This window comes from Suricata suricatta, chromosome 6, assembly GCF_006229205.1.
Source record: "Suricata suricatta isolate VVHF042 chromosome 6, meerkat_22Aug2017_6uvM2_HiC, whole genome shotgun sequence".
Taxonomy (NCBI): Eukaryota; Metazoa; Chordata; class Mammalia; order Carnivora; family Herpestidae; genus Suricata; species Suricata suricatta.
The window spans coordinates 39532495-39556457 of NC_043705.1; the positions used below are offsets into that span (position 1 = coordinate 39532495).

Consider the following 23963-nt stretch of genomic DNA (forward strand, 5'->3'; position numbering starts at 1 on the left):
GTTCCACAAAAGAGAAGCATATGCTATTTACTCTAGTGTTTCATCCTTCCTTTTGCCTGAAACATGGACATAATGGCTGGAGCTGTAGTAGCCATTTTTAGATTATAAAAATATGAAGGTTACATTTCAAGGATGGCGAACCAGAAGACTAAAAAGAGCCTGGATATCTGATGACACCAGGAGTAGCATACCGGACCTGGATCAGCTCATTTTGGATTTCTTTATATGGGAGAGCAATAAATCCTAAATATGCTCAAGATTATTATTTTCAGGGCTTGGAACACAATTTCTAAGTGATAAATATATCTTGCCAACTTTTGTTCACCTTTTCCTCAAATCATTCCCCCCAACCCTAATTTGCAATGATATGACTGACTTCAGCCAAGTCAAGTTCTCGATTTTCTTCAGGATATTTCTCAGAACCACCTCTTGTAAGAGGCCTGTTACTCCTCTTCTTTCTCTCTGATCAGTCCTATCATTAAAAATGATTAAAAATTTTTTGATGTAGGACTCAATCTCTCTTGTATATACTATTCTTTTCTAAAAGGGTCACTTTTGTGTGTTTTATATACTTCAAGGTGGAATAGATTCTATTCTAGTTCATCTTACTATCTGCCATTACTCTGCAGGAACTGAGACTAGCAAAGTGTTGAGTCTCTAATAAAAACCTCTGAGTACTGATTAAATGCATTTTGTCAAATGTAGAGAAACATGGAATGAGGATTGGTAATTGAGTAATTCTTGATCTTGTTTGTTCATGTGAATCATGCATGAGTTGTAGAGCTGGTGTTGGTCTTTGCACTTCATTCCACAACTGGCTTCAACACTCTCCATTTTTCCATTCTCCAGAATAAATGAGGACTTCTGCTCTTGCAGGAGTCCCAAACCCAACCTGTCCCTGGGCTTCTCCCGGGGCTTTTTTAGGGCCTCTTCTTCTTCCTCTTCTCTCTTCCCCCAGGCCATCCGTTTTCTTTTCCTTTTTCTTTTTAACTTTATGCAATCCTTTTTAAAAACAAAACTAGAAAATAAGAGTTTCAAAATGCTGTGAAAAATTATTTATAAACCTAACCTTTCACAAGCCATTTCTTTGCCTGGAAACAACCCCCTTTGTGTGAACTCACCATCTTGTACTTGTCACTCACGTAGCTTCTCAAATTCCCTTCTTTTTTTTTTCAAGGCAGTCTTCAGTGGACTGACAACAAGAGGGGCAGTTTACTTCACATTTATTAATTCAGTAAAGATGTGTTGTAGTCTACTATGTGCTCCGTAGGGTCACATGCTTTTGGAGGGTACATGTTCATGTGTGTGTGTGTGGCTGAATTTGGTTAGGGAATTCCCATTCACAAAAAATGGTAATGCTATGTATCTTATCATAAAGAGGTTTAAGATTAAGTGCATCCTCTCTCTAGCTGTCTATATCATGTCTGTTCCTTACTCTTCATCAGGAAGGATGAGCAGTAAACTCCTGAATTTCCTATGGAATCCGTCCTTACTGGTCAGTTCACTTTTCACACTTACTCTGTTTGCTCATAATGTGAATTCAATATTATTAAATCCATGCATTTGTAATTGGATGATTATTTCAAATATTAATACATCAATCAAAGAGCAGGTATTAAGCACTTATATGCCTAACATTGGGTTGGATATTTTAGGCAAAAGGATGTGGTCTTGCCTTCTTTCTTCAACACTTCTTCTGGAAGAGTTTGTTGACTCTGTCCCATCCTTGGAAGAGTTACTTATTCATAGCAGAGTTTCCATAGCAGTGATAATGATGATTAATGTTAATTAAAATTTAGTAAGTGCCAGATACTGTGCTAAGTACTTTACTTGAATTATCTCATTTAATCCTACCAACAAGGTAAAGAAATATGTATTCTTCTAATTTTACAGATGAGGTAGAGTTAGCCAACCTGACCAAGGCTGTATAGCTAGTAAATGGGAGAGAGACATTCCAATGTGGGTAGTTTATTGTAATCACCTCCAGGTTCAAGGTAAAGGAACTGTGTCAGTAAGTATAGGCTACCATAATGAGGTACCATGGACTGCATGGCTCAACAAACAGAAATTCATTTGCTCACAGTTCTGGAGGCTGGAAAGTCCAAGATTAAGGTCTGTGTCCTCATTGGTGGAGAGAGAGCAAGCTCTCTTGTGTCTCTTCTTATCAGGGCACCAGTTCCTTCATGAACACCTACCCTCTCACCTCACCCAACCTCAATTACTTCCCTGAGCCTCCATCTTCAAATACCACATTATTGGGAATTAGGGCTTCACATTATAAAGTTTTATAGGGACACGAACATTTAGTCCATAGCAGGAACCAAGATTATATAATATAGTCAAGGTCAGAGTTATTAGGTGGTGGGTCAAGGACTGGATCCCAGACTTCTGGAGGGAGATGGCCTCTGTGTTACTCAGAGTCAGGAAGGCACAAGGTTAAGAAAGAACAAGAAGGAACCATGATACTATCAGATGTTTTGGATTCCCAAACAACATTGCATTTTGGGGCACCTTAACCCTGATAATTATAAAAGTAAACATATCTCTTTTTGCTCTGCTGTATTATATTTGCAATGTTTTTACTTACACAGAAAGAAATCAACTTTCTTTTCTTCATCTGATTCAGTCAATGAATGGTAATGTTTTAGTGAGGCTGTAGGTTCTTGCCAACATTTTCAATATTGTATCAGTCAAGATTTTGACAGGAAACAGATGGCACATTAAGATTGGGTAATTTGAGAGGAGTTTGACGAAAAGTCTTTCTACAAGGATATGGGCATGGCTTAGGAAAAGCACCAGGGATGGTATGTGCCCTATGCCAATATGGGTTCTTGTTAATTCTATAAGGGATAAAGGAACAAATGGAAGGAAAGGTAAGGGCAACCCAGAGAGAGCTGTGTCCAGAGGGCTTCCTGACTGGCCCTGAAGCCTACTGTGGAGGAGTGCAGCCACTCTATGGCCAGCATAGACACCTCCACGGATAACCATCCACCCTCTCTTCCTGCTTCTGATCTCCTGACCCTGTTTCCCACTGGGTGAGTCTGACCAGAGCCAGTGTTAAGGAGTTATATTAAAGTATTGTGAACATATCAGCCTAGTGGGGCAGAAAGCAGGGACAGGGAATAAACTAAATGGAGACAAAGAGAGGATTCATCACAAATACTATTTTCAATGAGATAGAGATAATAGGATGGGATTCTCAGTGCCATTTAAGTTGTTCTGCCTTCTTCTATTAAACCTTATACATGGTAGGTAACCTAGCAGTTGGCATGGCTCATTTTCATATCTAAAAGGAGAGAGAAGGGGAAATAGGATGTTAGACATCTTCCTTACCCAAGAGTAGTGGAGAGGTGGATATCACATCCTAACATACTCAAGAACTGGGTTTAGTGTTAGTATATTTATTTTTTTAATGTTTATTTATTTTTGAGAGAGAGTGAGAGAGTGACAGAGAGACAGAGCGAGAGAGAGGATCCAAAGTAGGCTCTGTGCTGACATTAGAGAGCCTGATGTGGGGCTCAGACTTAACAACTGAGTGATGATGACCTAAGCCAAAGTCGGATGCTTAACCTGCTGAACCAGTTAACACCCTAGTTCAAAGTAAACACAGGTTTCACTGATTGAGCAAGTGGTACTTAAGATTAGGTTATTGGTGAGAAATTTAAACCAGTTTATGAGAAAGTATTTTGTAGAAACAGCTCTGGCAGGCAAGTTGAAGAGGTATGGTATGATAAACTGTGGCTTTGTTTCTTCTATATTCACAGGAACCAACAGTCCCTGGAGCCAGGGGTTAAAGTGTTGGTGCCTAACTCTGACCCTCACTAGGGCACAGTAAGTGCAGACCAGAATACTCAGCCTCTTCAACTGTGAACTGAGGGAGATAATCTTGCCTCCTTCAAAGAATCATGAAGACATGGAGCATAGTGTCTGGCACAGAGGAAGTGTTTGGTAAATGTTAGATATTCTAGCTTGGGTGCGATAGGGAATCTGGCCAACAAGCAGCAGACAATCCTATTCTAAATAGGGAAAAAATTACCTCCATGAGAATACTGCTTTTTTAAAAAGTGAAAATGAGTTTCAAAGGGGACATGAGCCTTCCTCCTGAAAATGATTAATTATGGATATTTTTGTGGTCTATTATAGAACACAAATAAGCAAATCAAAATTTGCCTGGAATATGTGGAAACTGAGAGTCAAAAGTACACTGATAGGTATTGAAGCAGGATGGAGGTTAACTGAGAAGCAGCCAGGGAAGTGAGGTAGGGCTGGCGGGTGGGGGGTGGGGAGCTGGGGGAGGGGTGAGGGAGGGGGAGGAGGAGAAGGTGCTTTTACCTGAGCAGGGGGATTTTTCTACAAGTCTGGCAGCTGATTCATACCTTAAGGGTCAAAGGCAAAGAAGATATACACGGCTGTCGCCCCTATGACTAGATCCAGGAAATAGATGAGTTTTCCTTTACTGCAATCCTCCTTTCCTTGTGCCTCTGATACCTGATGGGGTAGAGATGCATGATCAAATGCCTCCCAAACCCTGTGACATAATGAAATGGTTGATCAGTATAGAAAAGGGAATTCCTTTTCCTTTTCTTTTTAATTAAAAAAAAAAGGTGATCTTTACTGAAACGCAACTAACTTAATAAGCCTCAAATGTTAAAAAAAAAAACAACTTGTTAAAGAGAAAGTACTGTCATCACAGTATTTCAGTTTAAGTAGCTCTGGACTATTTTTAAGAACTATTACCAAGAACACTGTTTCTCAGACTCAGAGACTGGGCTTTCCCACTCTAGTTTCCTCTTTTTGTTTGGTCTCAAAAACTCTAGCCCTTTGCCCTTTGACCTTTTTATCTCATGTTGGAGAGTCATCTCTCTCTGACTGTTGGATTTTCTACCAAGGAAGTTCCCTTCCTAGGCCCCTCACACCTTTTTTTTTTTAGTACCACTTCCATGGCAGTCCACCCTCATGAAGGCAGTGTCCTGTGATTAGTAAACCTTGAATCTAATTCCCCTGTAATATAGCATTCCCTTCTTCGGCCTCTTTCCAAATTATATTGGTTAATTTACTCTCTATAGCATGAGTTTTGTTATTTTCTGCATGGCTCATCCCTTTTTAGAGAATGTTTTTCTGTGCAATGAAAATTTTTAAGAGTTTGTGAATTTATAAAACCAGTATTAGATGAGGTTTTTCAGCATCAGATACCATTTGAAGAAGGTCAAAATGAAGCTTCTTAAATCCATACTGCAGGGAAAGAAACTTTTTTGTTTGGGGTAATGGAAAAGTTATTAGTAGTAATAGCTATATATTTTTTAAATTGAAGTATAGTTGGCATACAAGATTTTATTAGATTCAGGTTTATAACATAGTGATTCAGTAACTGTATACCTTCAAAATGGTCGCCATGACAAGTGTAGTTGCCAACTGTCACCATACAAAGTTATTGCAATATTATTGACTATATTCCTTATAATGTGCTTTCTAACCCCATGACTTCTTTATTTATAAGTGAAAGTGTATGCTTCTTAATCTCCTTCACCCACCCCTCACTCGCCTTCCTTCTGGTAACTGCCAGTCACCAGTTTGTTCTCTGGGAGTCTGTTTCTGTTTGTTCATTTACTGTTTGTTTCATTTACATTTTCTGTTTGTTTTTTAGATTCAACATATAAGTGAAATCATATGGTATTTGTGTGTGTCTGACTTATTTCACTTAGCATAATACCTCGGAGGACCTTCTAGATCCATCTCTATTGTCATGAATGACAAGGTTTTATTCTTTTTTTTCATGGATAAGCAATATATTTTATAAATATATACCACATTTTTAAAAGGATTTTTATCCTTTTTTTAGTGTTTATTTATGAGAGACAGAGAGAGAGGGAGCACAAGATGGGGAGGGGTCAGAGAGAGAGGGAAACACAGAATCTGAAGCAGACTCCTATCTCTGAGCTGTCCGTACAGAGCCTGACACAGGGCTCGAACCCACGAACCATGAAATCATGACCTGAGCCAAAGTGGAACACTTAACCAAGTGAGCCACCCAGGTGTCCCATACCACATCTTCTTTATCCATTCATCTATCCACTGGATGTTTAAGTTGCCTCCGTAACTTGGCTTGTAAATAATGCTGCAATAAACATATGCCTTTTTGGATTAGCATTTTCATTTTAATGGGGAAAGAATTTTATGAAGGCTCCAAATGAAGTGGCACTGAGAACCGGAAGGAACTCTAATACACCACCACTGCCAGGTGGGTCTAAGGACAATTTTCCCCTTGAATGAAACACCTGGTTGAGGATGATAATGTTCATGGTGCATCTTGGGAACTTGCAGGAGAACATCTCCTCCTCATGGAGGCGGTGAGATTCTGCCTCCGACAGAGAAGCAGATAAAAAGAAATAAAAGTTTTTCGTACATCAGTTATAGGATGTAGAACTGCTATGTGAAGACAGTTTGAAGGAGGCTGGCAAGGGTAGCTGAGTAGTTGGGTTCTGTATAGCTAGATTTCAAGCTTATTTGAACAAAGATTTGAGAGCCATAACTTTGAAATGATATTTTTTTATTTTCTTCTTTTATGTAAAGGAATGAGGAAAATGTTGGTTTACAGAAGAGAGCTGAATGATTAATGGATCCAGAGGGCCTGTAGCACCTCTGCTGTGCAAACTAGGTCGTCCAGGCTTACTCACTGCTGACTGAGGATTTGGAGAAACTAGTGCAGAATGGTCTTCCTTTTACTGCGTATCTCCAGGTGGTAGTTGGTATTGCCTGCAGTACCTAGGATATGTATTCTATAAGCTGGTTGCTGGAAGATAAAATGTAGCTTTGTTGCTTATTCTGGAACAATAGCCATGGAAGGCCCACCTATACCAGTTACCTTTCACTGCGTAACAAATTTAGTGGCTTAAAACTATGACTGTAATTTATTATAATTTTGTGGGTTGGCTGGGCTCAGCTGATCCTTTTTTGTTTTCCTACATGGTATCAACAGGGCTCAGTTATGTTTCTGTGTTCTTCTGGGGCTTGGTGGTACAAGGTGGTTTATTCACACATTTGGTGATTCATACTGATTGTTGGGTAGGATCCCTCTTTAAAGGTGGTGTGCCCACTAGAATAAGTGGGCTTTATTACATAGTAGCTCAGGACTCCAAACAAGAGTGAAAGGAGAAGCTGCCTGGTCTCTTGACGCCAGTGTCTAGAACCCAAACAGCATGAATCCATACAGCCAGCTGACATCAAGAGGCTTGAACTCCTGATGGGCTTGTATTATATAAAGATGGGAATATTTATTGGTGGCCATCTTTGCAGACTCATGGGAGGTAAGTGACATCAGAACTGATAAGCATCATAGCTCCTCAGATATTGCACCTAGGGCACAGAGACACAGGCACAGGTCAACCCAAATTGTTCTGGATTCCATAAGCATGTGTAGTATCAGTTTACCTCACTAAGATTGCCAGGTTGGTTTCAAAGGTGATCTGAAAACGACATATACAGAGATCTTTTTGACTCATTCTGCAGAGTAAACTGCCACAGACAGAGCAGAGCAAATGTACAAATAATGATATAAATTATTCACCTCAAACTATCAACTAAAAGGTTGACCATTGATTTTAGGATTAAAGAGACTTAATGCTAGTAGAAAACAGAGAACTTTGAAGTGTCAGACTTGAGGTTGAATCCTGACTCGATGAAGCTTTGTGATCTTGGAAAATTACATAATTCTCTGAGTCTCATTTTCCTTATCCATAGTATGGGGATGATAGCACTTCCTTCACCAAGTTGTTGAAAGTATAAATTATGTAGCCCACAGGTTCTTAAAGAAAAATAGCTTAGTAAATATTAACTATTTTTATCTTTGAATTACTTCCTATCACAATATGGCCCATGGCTTTAGGGCTCCCTAAGGAGCAGAGAGTCCCTCCATAATCAAATGTAAAAATTTGGGAAAAGTATGAATCTTTCCAATTCCATGGATATGCAGGTAGACCTTGTCCTTCTGGTCAGTTGGCTCACTGAAGAAAATCTTTTAGGAGACTTTTTCTTCTTCCTCTCTTACTTGTTATGACCGAAATTTACTGTTTACCAAGTTGAAAATTTAGGAACTTAGCAGCTCTTGTGTTTTGGGGCAGGGTTATACATTGAATATATCTGATGAAGCTTTATTCTGTCCCTGTTCTAATTTTCTTGGGGGAGATAAGAATTACCAATTAAGAATTACCAATTAAGCAGATTCATTGGGGCACCTGGGTGGCTCGGTTTGTTAAGCCTCCGACTTCGCTCAGGTCATGATCTCGTGGTTTGTGGGTTCCAGCCCCACACTGGGCTCTGTGCTGACAGCTAGCTCTGAGTCTGGAGACTGTCTTCAAATTCTGTATCTCTCTCTCTCTCTCTCTCTGACCCTCCCCTGCTCATGCTGTGTCTGTCTGTCTGTCTGTCTGTCTCTCTCTCTCTCTCAAAAATAAATAAAAAAAATTTAAAAAAAAGCAGATTCATAAACTGGCCTGTTAAGAAGAGGGATTTTAACACTGAACATCCTGCATTTCCTGGGACATTATTGAATTCACTTGCTTTTCCCTTTTATAAGAGCATATATTAGATCAAATAGCAGCATGTCCAAACTATAGGGTGTTAAAGAGACACTGTAGATACTGAAATTAGAAGGTGCATTTCCTGACCATGTATTTCTTTTGTGGGTCCTTAGGAAATCTTTTTCCTTCTGCCCCAAAAGACAGATGGGGGCTATACATTTTCTCTGCCAATTCTTTGTTTGACTGCTATTCACTGCTTTGCTACCTTTGCCTCTGAACCAACCTCTCGTCTCTCAGTTGCAGCAACATGAACCATCATCTTATTTTTTTATTAAAAAGATTTTCCTTTTTTAAGAAGGGAAGAGATTAAGATGCTAAACAAGCAGGATGGCCAAACACACACTTGTCTAGGATTAGACTTCCAACTCTTTCTTCTCAGGTCTTCTTATCTGATTATACAGTGGCTAGCAAGTGACTGGCCAGAATTCATTTGGACATTGAGCATTTTCCTTCTTCCAGGAAGATAGATTTCCCTCATTCAGTAAAACTCAGAAAATTGCCGCACACTTTGAAAATATGTGCATTGGTATCTCTAAATGATGAGGAGTCCCTGCAGAATTCCAAGAGTGCGCCATCCTCTAAAGTGTGTCTCATTCGAAGCTCTGTGAAGATAGAACATGTGTTGCTGTTTGCTTCAGAATGTTTTACCTGTTGTTTGATCAACAGAAATGTTTTACCTTTTGTTTGATCTTTGATTGTGAAGGAGGCCTTTTGTTTTTGGTCCCCTTCAAATCTCTTACCTTCTCGAACAATTCCTTAAGGACAAAAATAATTCTGAGTAAACAAACACACAGAGACGTGGAGTTTGATTAAATTAACCTCAGAGTAAATCCCACTTTAACTTTCATATGTAGCACCAGGAAAGTAGGAAGAGCAGAGCCTTTGGGGGTATCCATTTATACTTATGCTCTGGACCCCATAAATATTAGGATGCTATAGGCCCCATAGATATTAGGGTATCTGCTTCATTTGACAGCAAACCAGAACTTTTTACAGCTGTAAAAAAAGGAGACAACTAGGAGACTAATCTCTGGTTATGGAGAAGCATGGAGCCACAGACAGGACTGGAGCTCTGGTTATTGCGATTGGACCAGCTGCTTTCCTTACGGGGAGAGTTTTACTCAGTTACAGATGGCTAAATTTTTCCTCTGGAGCCTTGTCTTCTCAGAAAAAAAGGAGAACAGTTCCAGTCAGTTACTTTATTATTGGCACTATTTGTGAGGATTAGGGTAAAAATCTGTGAGCCCTTTGCAATTCTCCCCAGAAAGGTGCTATAAAAACACAAGACATTATAATATAATCCTCAGAACACACTAATTCCAGAAGTCAAGGAGAAGAGACTCTGAATCATGAGTTCTGCCTGGCTTGCTCAAATGCCAGGTTTAGCTTTGAAGTGCTCTATGATTGATTGGTCAATAGCTGCTAAAAGATTAGGAGCTTTTGTAAATGGGTGACTAGCTCCTGGAGGAAGCCACGTATTTGACCTATTAATACCCAAGTAAAATAGTTATTGTAAATGTTAGAAATGTGGCCATTAATAAACTGAAGTACTCCATGTCTTAAAATTTGGTGCTATCATTTCTTTTCAGCTACCCCTGCTATGTCTCCTGTTTACTGGAAATACCTTCCCAAGTTCTCTTGAGGTAAACTCAATATTCCAGGCAATCTATAATGGGCTTCTTCTTGGTCCTGAATCACATTTCACAGTAGGCTTCATGCCAAACAGATGACTCCTGCAAAAAAAAAAAAAAAATCCACAAAAGGCAGGGGAGCCTTGTGCATCTTTTGCAGCTCCACCCAAAGCAGCAAGGAAGCTGCTCCACCCCCGGCCCATCTGTGCTCCTACCTTAGGTGATGTTCAATTAATAGTTCCTTTTAAATTCACTATCTGCCTAGTTTCTCAGCTTGCTGGATTTTTGAAAATTTCGTATTTAATGAATGAGCAAATGAGTTACAATTATGAAGAAATATGCGCTGTGAAATATTGTTCTCACTTCGTCTAAATAAAAATAGGCAAGTATTCCATCCTATGTCCCACTTTCTTAATAGAGTTGGAAAAAAGCTAGAAAACTCAGAGTTCTAGAGACTGTCTATATCTTGTGTGTCTATAGCTGTTTGAGCAAAGAGTTGCCCCAGGATTTATTTGTCATTGGTAAACTATAATTACTTAAATGAACAGAACTTAGATGCTGTCCTATCACAGAGAAGTGTTTCTCTGGATGAAGCAGAATCAGAGGAGGGGCTCTAATCCTATGCTGTTATTCAGTAGGTCTGTCATTTTGGCTTCAGGTCACACTACCTGTAAAAAGAAGGGCTTGGGGAGTTAGGTACATCAGTGGTTCCCAAACTGACTGCAGAACTGGAGTCCTTGAGCTATTTAAATATTTCAAACAGCCTAACTGAAATAGTAGCTGTTAACAAAAACTGAGTCAGGGGTACATAGGCTAAGTAAAAGAAAATCCCTTCTCTTTTGTCTGGAATAATATCAACTCAGGATAAGTAACTGTGGTTTTCTCATGCTAAAAAGAATGAGGGAAGGAATTAATCATTAGGTTGAATTGTGTAAAATTGAGGATATTTGACAGTTTTGATCTAGAAAATCAGCAATTTCAAATGGTTCTATGTAATAATATATGTTTATATATTTTAGCACAAGGACATGGTATATCATAGAGGGAAAAATCTTTGACTTTGAAATCAGCCAGATCTGAGTTCAAATCCCAGTTCCACTGGCTGTGTGATTTCTGGCTACTCAACCTCAATTGGCTTCAGTTTTCTCATATACAAATTGTGATGAAAGTACCTATCTTATTTTTTTAATTAAATTTTAAAAAATATTTATTCATTTTTGAGAGACAGAATGTGAGTGTGGGAGGGGCAGAGACAGGGAGACAAAATCTGAAACAGGCACAGAGCCCATTGTGGGGCTCAAACTCAGAACAGCGAGATCATGACCTGAGCTGAAGTCGGACGCTTAACCATCTGAGCCACCAGGTATCCTGACAGTGCCTGTCTTATAAGTTTTAAAATATCAAATGAGATCACATATGTAAAATACTTACCGTGATAATAAGTACATAGTAAACCCTCAATAGTTCATAACCATTAGCCTCAGCAAATAAAGCTTTTGACACAGAGTGCATTGTTGAAAAAATAAGCGGGTTTTTCTAGTGACCTAAAATTTGGGGACTCCTGGATTCAAGAACATCTAAGTTACCCTTTTATTCATATGTACATATTTAAATGCTCAAGGTGGTAAAATCCATGAACCGTTATCATTCTCACTGATTCATTCTGCCATATTTTCATATGCTTTAGGCTGAGGTAGCATTGAAATTGAAGATGCTAGATGTTCAGGTATCAGTATCATTTGAGGAAAGTTTAGTCCCTCTCATGGCACAAGAATCTGTGATCCTCATTCTGTATCTATAAGACATCTTCCCTTTATAATAAAAGAATAAATCTATAGTCAGAGATAAAACTAACATGTTGTGTGTATATGTGTGTATGTGAGTTTTGGTGTCAAGTCTAAGGACTCTTTGCCTAGTCCTAAGGGGTCATGAAAATTGGTGATATTTTCCCTAGTATTTCTGTAGTTTTATGTTTTACATTTAAGTCTGTGATCTATTCTGAGTTATTTTTTTGTATAAGGTATAAAGTTTCATGCTTTTGACTATAAATGTCTAATTTTTTTGGTACCATTTATTGAAAAGATTAATAATTTGTACCTTGGTCAGAAATTAATTGAGCATATTCACTTGGATATAATTCTGATTTCTCTATTCTGCTCCACTGAACTATTCATCCTTCCCTCCACTAGATTCGTATTGTCTTGATTACTGTAGCTGTGTAGTAAACTTAAATGTTCACTTCCACCTTATTTTTCTTTGTACAAAATATTTTGGCTATTTTAAGTTCTTTCTGTTTTGGCATACATTTCAGAATAAACTTGCATATTTATGCAACACATCTTACAAATATTTTGATAGAAATTGTGTTAAACTATAGAACAATTTAGGGAGAATCGATATCTTTACTATGTTGAAACTTCTAATCCATAAACATCGTGTATTTCTCCAAGTATTTAGATCTTTAATCAATATTTTGTGATTATCATCATCTATATTCTATACATGTTTCAAGTTGATACCTAATAATTTTATTTTATTTTCTTTGGGGCATTTGTAAATGGTTTATGATTTTTACTTTGATTTCCACTTTTTTTTTTATTGCCAACATATAGTAGTAAAGTTAATTTTTATGTGTTGGTCTTGAATTCTGTGACCCTGCTGAGCCAGGATTTTTTTTTTTTTTTTTGGTAGAGTCCTAGGAATTGTACACATAGCCAATTACGTCATCTGTAAAGAGAGACCATTTTATTTCTTCTTTGCTGATAGGGATGGTTTTAATTTATTTTTCTTGCCTTATGGCAGTGACTAGAACTGCCTGTAATATGCTCAAAAGGAGTGGTAAAAGCAGAATCCTTGTCTTATTCCTGGTCTCAGAGGGAAGGCATTCAGCATTTTACTATTATTTTGATGGTAGCTATGGGATTTTTTTGTAGATGATCTTTATAAAATTTAGGAAGTTCTTCATTGTATTGAAAATTTTTATAATGAATAAGTTTTTAATTTTATCAAATGTTTTTTTCTGAGTCACTTGATATGATCATATGATTTTTCTTCTTTGGCCTACTAATGTGATAGTTAACAATGATTGATTTTTGAATATCAAACCTCCTTTATACATGTAGAATAAATCCCATGTGCTGCCATGCATTATTCTTTTTTATATATTGCTGTATTTGACTTCCTAAAATTTTACTGAGAATTTCTGATCTTCTTTTAAGTGACGTTTGTTTAGCTCTTTAACCTCTTTTTCTGTGTAGCTTAAAGTTTGGCAAATGCCTAACGGCAGAAATCTCCCCAGTAGAGAGCTCATATCAGAGTAGTTATCTGCCTGTAAGCATAACCACTTCAGGTGGAAAAATCACTCGAGAAAGTAACCTTAACTTTTGTGTTTCTTTAGAGCATACAAAAGAAAAATGATGTAATTGGAAAGATAAAGTCATAGTTCCAGAAACATCCCGTGTACAACTTTTCCTAATGATTTGTAGGTAGAGTTTAAGGATTAGATTTGAATCGATGTTGCATGTGAGATCACAGCATGCCCACAAATGGTAGCCCATAGGGCCTACTTGTACATGAACTCATTTTTGAAGAGCCCTAACTCCATGTGAAGGACCCTTCCAAGAGTACCAAGTGTGAAGCTTCTTTGATAATTTCCTTTGTTATGTAGCATATGGAACTTTTCATAGTTGGAATGAAGATAGGTACTGCATGTTTTTCTTTGATCAAATAAACCCATGTAAACACATGATCTGGTTGGGACATCAGAGGAGGATACTCAGAGTCATTATTTCTTCAGTGTATCTTGGGAGGAGAGCACTATAGTCAGACTTGACCTGAGCCATGTCACAAGAGTAGGCCTTTGATGGGATCTTTGTGGTCACTGTTAAGTGGAGTCAAGGCCCCCCCAAAAAAGGTCACATTTTATAATCCTCAGCTAATTGTGCTGGCTTTGCCTTAGTTGCTTATAATTCTGGGTCATAGGATTTAATGAGCCTCTGTATATGAAGAGTAATTCATTTATGCAAACAAAATATCTCTTTGGAGGCTGGATGATTTACTAGGCAATTATCTTAATTAGCCCAAGAAAATATAGGTTTTTGGGTGAATTGCTGGTCATTAAAGAAATTCTCTTACTGATTTAGAATTCATGGGAACATTTTGTTTTTAGGAGATCGGATAAAAAAGAAACCATATTTTTGCTTTTTATACAACTGGACATGTATAAAGGTCCTCTACAGAAAGATGTAGAGTTTTCAGTGATAAATGTTCGACTGATTTGGGTAATATTCTGTTTGTCCTCTGGAAAACACTGCATCATCCCTAAGCAGCAGAAGAAAAATGGCTTTGGCTTTACTCCATTTTCCAGGATAATTTTCTTCAAAGACTGATTTCAGATGACTTTCAAAGCTCTTTTCAAAGTGCTTCCTGGATATTCTCTTTAATGTTGGTGGAAATGCTGTTTGGACTATGCCTGACACTTTTGTACACTATTCACCATGCTTCTGTCGTTTGGTAAAATGTGTTCCAGGCTTATATTCTTGAGATTCAGTATGTTTATTACAGTTTTAATAGCATAAGCAGATTTTCTTTGTAATTTAATGACTGTCAGAAGAAGACAATTAATCCAGAGACAAAACAACAACCATGGGTTAGTTTAAGTTTTTCCTTGATAAGTCAATGCCTGAGTTCCTATTTATGTTTTTCTGTCTTCCATCTTCTTCTGTAGACAGAAAATAATGAAGTCGAACTTCCAATTTTACCAGTTGTGAAAACCATTGGTACTCTGGAGCATCTCATTATGATAGGGGAACTTGAGCTTTCTGTACATTTATCTCTCTTCTTAAATTTCTTAATGAAGTTATTCCTAGTATCTCATGATAAAATGACCATTCTTACCAATGAAACTTTCTTCTTGTTTCCTGGTTGAGTGGTCTTTCAGAGACTTGTATTTATAAAGAGACCCCCCCCCATTAAGAGCATCTCACCAAAGCATTCACCTTACTTTCTTAAGAAGCCCCAAATGATTCTGTTGTTTTCTAAAGGTTCTGAGGTGTTTGATTATAAATATCTATCTTCAACTGAAAGCATGGTTCTTTGTGGAGTAGAGGTTGATACTTTTATTTCAATGACACGGGCTGTCACCAGGGGATTTTTATTTAGGAGTTAGTCCTATATAAAGCCATTGTTTTAGGTGCTAATGAGCATATAAGTACACTGCAGGCTATTGCTTTTTATTCAAGATAATGCAATTATTTTGGATAAGTAAGCTCATATTCATTTCTATGTTGGAAATTAAGTTTTGCCAATCTCCCTTCTGAGCTCTATTCAAATGACAAATCGAAACAAAAATGTAATTAAATATTAAAAACATAGAATTAAATTTATTTATGAATCAGACAACTTGTCCAACCTCTAAGGGAGAAGATTCTTGGTAAAGCTGAACTATGGAATGAAGCTATTTCTTATCTTAATTCTAAGGGAGAGTTGAGTTTTAATATCCCATAGTTACCAAGCTAGCTGAAGGGATAATTATGGCCTGTTCCACAAAATCTAAATGCTTACAAAATGAGAAATAACCCACCTTTCCTTTAATAATGCAGGGGTCTTATCCATGGTTTAACACAGCTCAGCAAATGTCAGACTTTCCTTGGTCTTGCCAGTTAGATAAGTTCAGAGGAGTGAATGAGAAAGGGAGAGGGGGACCATGAGTATTAATCTCTGCCCTGCTTCTCAACCTACACATGAAAAAGAAGTTGCTTCCACTCAGTGGAATAGGGAGGAATGTTGTGACTTTGTATATATGTCATTCAGGTCTCTTACTGTAGGGAATGTAATTGAATAACTGCTTCATCTGCTCTGCTTTGAAATTCATCACTGTGTTATTATATATATTATATGTAATGTCTATGTCACTAAGGCAAGGCCATTTTTGAGAGATAATTTTTGCAAGGTAATATTTGTTCAAGAGGACTCCATGTTAGACTTGATGAACTTTATTAACAATGCACCACAATCTAAGACCTCCTTCTCTTCCTTTCCTTCTCCTTCCTTTCTTCCTTCCTCCTTTCCTTCACAACAGTCAGATCTGCATTGCACTTTGATGCTCTCCCAGTCTTTGCTACCTTCCCCTCCCCCATTATTCCTCACTGGCATTGCCCTAGTAAATCTGTTCCTAATTTTGTGTTATCGTCTGCTTCTTAGCAGACTTGGACAGATTCAAGGAGCAAAGTCCACAAGCTATCAACTAACACCAAACATAGGCACATACTGAAAGAATTTGGGAAAGTGCAATACTTTGTGAATTTGCCCATATCAAAAGCTATTCCTTAGGCGTAAGACAAAAACACAATCTTCTACATTGATATTTGTAAACAATGGTAAATAAAAGGCCTTTTCATTTTAACTTCCCAATCCATTGTAGACTAATTTTGTAAAATTCAAGGAAAATGAATTATTAAAAGCAGAAATGAAAGATGTAAAGTAGAGGCTCCCATTTTTTATTAGCATAAACAGATATAGGAGTGCCTCAGTGGCTCAGTTGGTTAAGCGTCCAACTCTTGATCTTGGCTCAGGTCATGATCTCAGGTTTATAAGTTCTAGCTCCACACTGGGCTCCATGCTGAGAGTGTGGAGCCTCCTTGGGATTCATTCTCTCTCTCTCTCTCTCTCTCTCTCTCTCTCTCTCTCCCTCTCTCCCTCTCTCCCTCTCTCCCTCTCTCCCTCTCTCCCTCTCTCCTTCTCTGCCCCTCCCATATGCACTCACTCGCTCTTTCAAAATAATTAAACTTAAAAGAATAAACAGATAAAAAATAATTCAGCCAAATTGCAGTTACAGTTTTTAAATGCTTCTCCTGGTGGACTGGTAATAGTTCTTAGATGGGCACAGGGCCTTGGACCACACTTTGAGTTGTCCTGCTGTAAGGTATATGGAGCTGAGTTACATCTACTTGATAGTGGCTCAACTGGTAGAAAAGTTGAAGATTCAAACCATTATATTTCTGTTTCTTGAGGCTTTGGAGTTTCCATATGATAAAGGGCTGGTTTGAGTAGGTTAGTGAATTGACTGGTTTCATTGGAGGGAAACTACCATGCCATGGACCGAAGAAAAAGGCTGGTGGTTTAGGTTTTGGTCACAGGGAAATATCTGGCTTGTGGTTTACTACAAGAATATTTCGTAGTCTTTTAAATTGGTTTAGGACAGATACATCAGAATCCCCATGGATTATTAGCAATTTCAAAACCTGGGATGGGGAACCACTTTTCCCTTGACCCTGATTCTCCCTTTCTTAACCTGTTTCTGTGGGTCCCTTCATGGAAATTGGAAACCTTATAAAATTTTAAGTCAGGAGACTCTGAGATTCAAGAGAACCCTAAGTGAATCTATGGTAGCTTAGGAGAGCATACCCCTGCCCTGCTAGTTTTGTGCTGATTTTTGAAGTTTACTTGAGTGCTATGCACAATTTATACCAACATATAATTTTGTTTCTCTACCTTATGGTTAATGAAGCTGTAAGTAGAATGATATGGAAGCTTATTGATAATTTTAAAGCAATAGAGTGCCTTCACTGGGGACTTTTCCTTACAATAAAAGAAGCTGATTTTGTTTTCTTTATGATTCTATCATTATCTTGAGTGGACTCAGTGTTTTGGAGCATGTTAAAGTTTCACAGTGCTTTGAAGTCATTTTTATTCATTTTTATCTTCTGTGGAAGAGTAAAGAAATGTGTATCAACAGTAATCTCCTGCTGTAATGCTGAGCAGGCTCAAGCACTCCAAACTCATCATATCATATTTGCCAAATGGGCAAAGCGAGAGAAATTAAGATGGAGGGAGAGGGAGGAAAGGATGGCTTATAGTGGCGGTATTTGGTTAGTAAGAAAGCAAGCAAGCTGGCATCAAACTGTTTTCCTACTGTGAAAAGGGGCACAGGCACAGAAAGGCCAATGTCTGCAATTCTCTTTCAATTTCTAATGTCTGTAGGAATTCACTTCTTCCTCAGCACCCTGAAGAGTTGATGGCAGCCTGGAGCTTGTACTGTACAGGGCACCATCCTGGGATTCAGAAAGCTGATCCCTGCTGAAAAGCCATTTAGTAATGCAAGGTCAATAGGCAATTTACAATGTGGACAGTCAGCTTGTTTTGAAGCCCTGAACTTTGGTAGACCTCACTCTCTGCACGCCTTTTTTTTTTCTTCAAATAAAGATTACACAGCTGGAGAATAACAACTTTTCCATCGTGGACAAATGGCCAGCGTTTAAGCTGCATGACAAAGTCTCTTTCTTTTATCATTTTGTTGGATGACCCTATAAAAATACATTAAACCTAATAAAAAATAATACATCTAAGCACTGCATCCTGAATGTCTGAATGAATACATTTAATTTGTGGCTTCTTCCTCTTAAGCTATGATAGCAGGAGCTTGGCTGATTATTAACCTTATAGTCCTTCACTGAGGGTCTTTAGTAGAGTTATCTGTATTCAGAAAAGAAACAGCCAAAGGAGAGCAGAATAATTTGCGGGTTTGTTAACTCCTGGCATGTGTTTCATATTTAACACAGATAAATCTATAGTGTATGGCACCCAGAAGGGATCTATTTTCAAACAAAACAAGGGTTAATGAAATAGCACAGATACTAAACAGCTCATATCACCAAAATGTTTGGTGTGAGTCATCCTCAGTAGAATATGTGCCATTATCTTTTGCCTTCACTAAAATTCAGTGTTTAAGAGACTAAACTGTTTCTGCTGTGTGTTAAACTGTACATATTCTTTCTGCTCAAGTTTGATTTTCTCTATTCTCTGACTAACAGGATAGGTGGTTAAATATAAAGACTAAATAGCATTTTACAATTAACTTACAGAAAATGATGGCAAGAATAACTGACAGAAAAAGTGTCTTTGACAGTTTTATTTCTAGTCTTCCCAAATATCTGTATAGGGAGATCAGAGGTAGAGAAGAGATTGTAGTGTATGTCTGGAACCTGTGTTTAAATCAGGCATGGGCCAAGTGTCTGCTTTAATAATTTTTTTTCCTCTTGTCTCTTTTTTTCCCACCACTTTTACTCTAAACTTGATCCCGAAGAGCACGGAGCCTAGGTTTGTGTTGTTTAGAAATTATTTTTATTTAAAGTAAATACATCTCACTAGGAAAGATGCTGCTTTCATGGCACAGGCTCAGTGCAGCCCCTCACACGTTTTTGCTCTACAGAGGAACCACAAGATGAGGGCTTTGAACAATACAAAGGACACCCTTCCCACAAATCTTTGCCTGATTCCATGGGGGAATTCTGGAAGCTCCTGCTGACATTTCTGACCTCATGTTCATTTCAATAAAGAGGCTTGCAACGTGGGTTTTCAGTCTCCTTGCTTTTGTACCCTCAATGGCACTACATTATGCCAATGGAGGGTGATCTGAAAAACAAGCAAGGTTTTGGGAACTGATTAAACCTGCTTGTAAAAATCTATCAAGTCATTGAACAGTAAAATTAAATAGGACAAGTGAGCAGGTGGTAAATGAATAAAGACTGATGTGAAAAGTGTTGTTTACATAAATAGCAGCCTAACTAATCCTTTGAAATAGGAATGCAAAGAATTTAAGATGTGCAAAACCTCGAGTTCCAGGCATTTCAAGGACTTCTAGCACCTTTTAACCCCCACCCCCAACATCCACCAGCATCTTTTAAAGTTGGAAAGAACAGGATAATTTTCCCTCTCAAGGTGAGATTTAAAACTACGCTTAGATCTTGCTCAGCATTGGAATGCATACTCTCCTTGACCCAACACAGGAACTGTAACTCTCAAAAAAAAAAAAAAAAAAAAAGTTTTCTTGCAGTTCTCAGAACAAAAGTCACTCACACCAAAACGTCTCTGAAGAGAATGACTTCAGAAGGCATTTTTGAAAGTGAACAGGAACTTCCTTGAAGATAAGAAAAGGAATGGATTTGGCCTAACTCCATAAAACAGATGTGTGTGTCCTCCTCATCTCAAGTCACTTGCACACCTTTTTTCAATTCTGAACGCCAGTCAGATTTGTTACAAGTTCATTGCAAAACTTCTCCTTGTGATGAGAATGAAGTTTTTGTGCTTTGATATGACAAACGCTTGATAGAGATTTACTTGGAACTTAAATTACCGAAAGAATAGATCAGAGTTAGCAGACAGAAATCTCAGCACTATCATTTTATATTCTGTATTCATAAGAAAATAATTCAGAAACCAACTTGGTTTTTTTGGCAGAAGGGTAGGGTGGGGAGGAAGAGGGTTTGTAGGAAAGAGAGGTAAATATTTGTCCTCTGTCAAATTCAAGAAGTATTCCAGGCCCTACCAGAAACTTAATAGAAAAGGAGTTAAGTAGAGGGAGGACTACTTCTTACCTACCATTTTCCCTTTTCTCCTGGCACACAGACTCCATTTCCCAGATTGCCTTGCAGTTAGTCACATCCATGTGACCTGTTCTGCCAATGGGCTGTGTGTGGGAATCATGTTGGCCACCTGCCCGTCTGGCCCATATGGTCTTTCAAAATCTCACATGTACTTTCTTCCTTTATCTGCCAGTGAGTTACAAAAGATCCATTGGAAGACTCTGGGCCCCAAGAGACTCAGGATCTGTGTCTGAAGTCTAACATTCTCCAGGTACCTAGGTGGCTCCGTTGGTTTACTATCAGACTGACTCTTGATTTCTGCTCAGGTCATGATCTTAGGGTTTGTGAGTTCAAGTCTCGTGTTAGGCTTTGTGCTGAGCCTGTAGAGGCTGCTTGGGATTCTCTCTCTCTTTTTGCCCCCACTCTCTACCGCTGTCATTCTCTCTCCCTCTCTCTCTCTCATAAATAAACTTAAAAGTATTATATTAATATTTCCTGAGCAAGGTTGGGACAATCAAGTACTGACCAAAGTCTTGTTTTGCTTTATTATTTTAAAATTGAGATATAATGGACATATAGCTATCTTAGTTTTCAGGTTATAACACATTGATTTGATATTTGCACAATGATCACCACAGTGGGACTATTTCACATCCATCTACTGTACATAGTTACAAAATTAGTTTGGCTTTGAAAGATCACCTATGTGACACACAGCAGGTGTAAGAGGAAGCACGACAGATATAGATATGTGTGTGTGTGTGTGTGTGTGTGTGTATTCCTTGTCCTGCTCATCTAATCTAGCTCATCTTGTGTTGCTCCTAGGGTCTTTATTTCCTAACAAACATTTACTAAGTATCTATATGTTCTAGGGCTTGCCTAGATGTCAGACCACATAGGTCACATGTAAAGGGGAGAGACAGCAACAAGAAAATGCATGATTGCATTTCCCACAGGAAACTGGTGTAGTGTTCTGATTGTGATCATCCCTTGGCCAAGCTTGACATGATGCTGTCCCTCAGGCACGGCTCTGGAGTGGTGGGAAATAAAGGCAGCAGTCACTTGGAAAGCCCAGGCCTCAGTTTTTCAACCCCCTTAATGAGATCTTTAGTGTAACCACTCATACACATGAAATTTTCTCCTCCTCAATTGTGGGAGGCCCTAATTGTACCTATTTAGTTGCCATTAGGATTGTTAGCTTAATTCAGCTTTCATTGTGGATGCAACTGCACCTGCTGATATGGCGGACCCTCACAGGCAACTTAGTGGAAAGTAGACTTGGTAAATCACTACTGGGTAAGTGTGATCATGGGCTTTGTAGAGCAGACACACAAAACTACACTCTGCAGACCTATCCTTATGTGACAACTGTGGCAATGTCCTGCTACGTGCCATGTCATTTTCTTGTGGCTCGTTTACAGAAGGCAGAAGCAAGGGGGAGAAAGCCACCTGCTAGCTCAGCTGCTGTCAGGATTGGGGCGAGTGTTGCCCTTGTTCTGACTCAGCCTGCAAAGGAACAGAGGTCCTCTCATAGACTATTTTATGCAGTTTCAGGGGACAGTGCAATTACGTTTTATTGCTCCAACTCAAAACATGAGTAGAATTCTTTACAGTGACAGCAGTAAAATTAAGTAAACTTAAAAGGCTAATATGTATAAATGAGAGGCATCTTTGAACACGACTTATTGGTTGAAAGGCCAGAGTTCCAAATCTTAGCGGAGAAAGCTATTTTCAGCTTGCTATGTGTCCACATGTCCACCGATTCGGAATTCTTACATCAGGTCTTGTTTCTGGACTCTATCTACTTTTTCCTGACTACAGTGTTCCAGGTATCTATTGCCACATAGTAAACCACTTCAAAACCTAGTGCCTTAGTGCAATAATTTGATATAAGCCTTATGAATTGACTGGTTCTTGCTTACATATCTCTCTCATGTGGTTACATTCCGGTGGTAGCTAAGACTGAAGCCATCTGAAAGCTTGACTGGGCTGAGAGTCTGGATGGTTTCTTCACTTCCATGCCTGGTGCCTGGGCTAGGATGATCGGACAGTGGGTTTGTTGGGACTGTTGACCCTAGTGCCTACAGATATTCTCCCACACATCTAGGTTTCTGGGGCGCTCGGACTCCTTAAATGGTAGCTTGGGACTCCAGGCAGAAGCTGCAAAGTTTCTTTTGATTAAACCTCAGTAGTCTTGCAGCATCATGTCCTCTACTTTCTATTAAGCGAGTCATACAGCCAGCCCAGATTCCAGAGGAGGGGGCCTGCATGAAGGAATGCATATGGGAGATGTAGTTCATTGGGAGGTAGCTTTTCTAGTGTTCTCTAAGAAACTGAAGCAGAGTGGAGGGATTATAAAATCCCCAGATCTTATTGTCAGTAAGCTGATGATGAGGGTTATTTAATATAAAGCGCTGAACCCTAATGTGACTGACTAAACTTTATCTGCCAAGGTCATGAACTTTACTATATCTGCCTGAGTCTCCACTGGGAAACCAGACAATTTACTGTGACTTGGAAAATTTTATCCATACTTTCCTGAGCAGCTTTCTCAGCAAAAACAAAATCCACACTTGATCATTTTGTCACTTAAAATAAATATGTAGTGAGAGAATCATGATTTCTCATGGCTACCCCATACTACAGATTTGGCTTTATCAGTTTGTCAGCCAGCAGATTTTAGGAAGGGCCTCCCATGTAGTCAGGAGCCACTCTGTGAGGTACGTGGGAGGGAGAAAGGACTCTAACGCATGGCTTCTGTCTTTGAGGAACAGGTCACTTCTGAAATCAGAACTGAGAAGGGAGGTTTGTGCCCTAAAAGTAAGGTTGCAGCCTAAAACTTAGTTGAGAAAGCAAGACATTGCATATACGGAAGAATAAAGAGCATAAGAAATTGCTAAATAGTGCAGTATAGCTTCTGTGGGTTTCCTGGCTGTCTAATCATTCTCGATACTTTCAACTATAGAGCTTTGGGTATAAGATTAGAGGTAAGCTTGTTGGATATTTTCTTTCCAGTAGTTGCTGTTTCTGGCACTTGGGATAAATTTAGGATTAAGCATTTGTCTTCTATATCTTCATTTATAATCTAGTTGGGTTTTGGTGTTCAGCCAATGTATACTTAAAAGTTGATGCCTGGAAGAAAATAATTTAATTTAATATTATAATGACTTATTCCATGTTGATGGTTGTTGATGGAACACAAGACATTCTCTGCCAGAAGGTACAGAGAGGTTGGAAGTGCTCAGAATTGTTAATCAATAACTGAACTAAAAGAGAATTAAGTTCCTGCAGGGATGAGTACTGGTCTCTCGGGTCACAAACATAAGAATTAGTTCTGCCTGGAAGGGAGTCACAGTTTACTGAAGAAAGCAGCATATAAACAGATGATATTATCA

At 38.5% G+C, this 23963-nt stretch overlaps 1 long non-coding RNA gene across 1 annotated transcript in view; it reads right to left on the reverse strand.

Annotated features, from left to right (window-relative positions):
- Window positions 1–23963, reverse strand: part of LOC115294081 — a 90142-nt gene that overhangs the window by 21146 nt on the left and 45033 nt on the right. Inside the window, exon 2 of the long non-coding RNA XR_003909718.1 lies at window positions 10201–10309. This is a non-coding gene — a long non-coding RNA (uncharacterized LOC115294081). The remainder of the gene's footprint in view (window positions 1–10200; window positions 10310–23963) is intronic.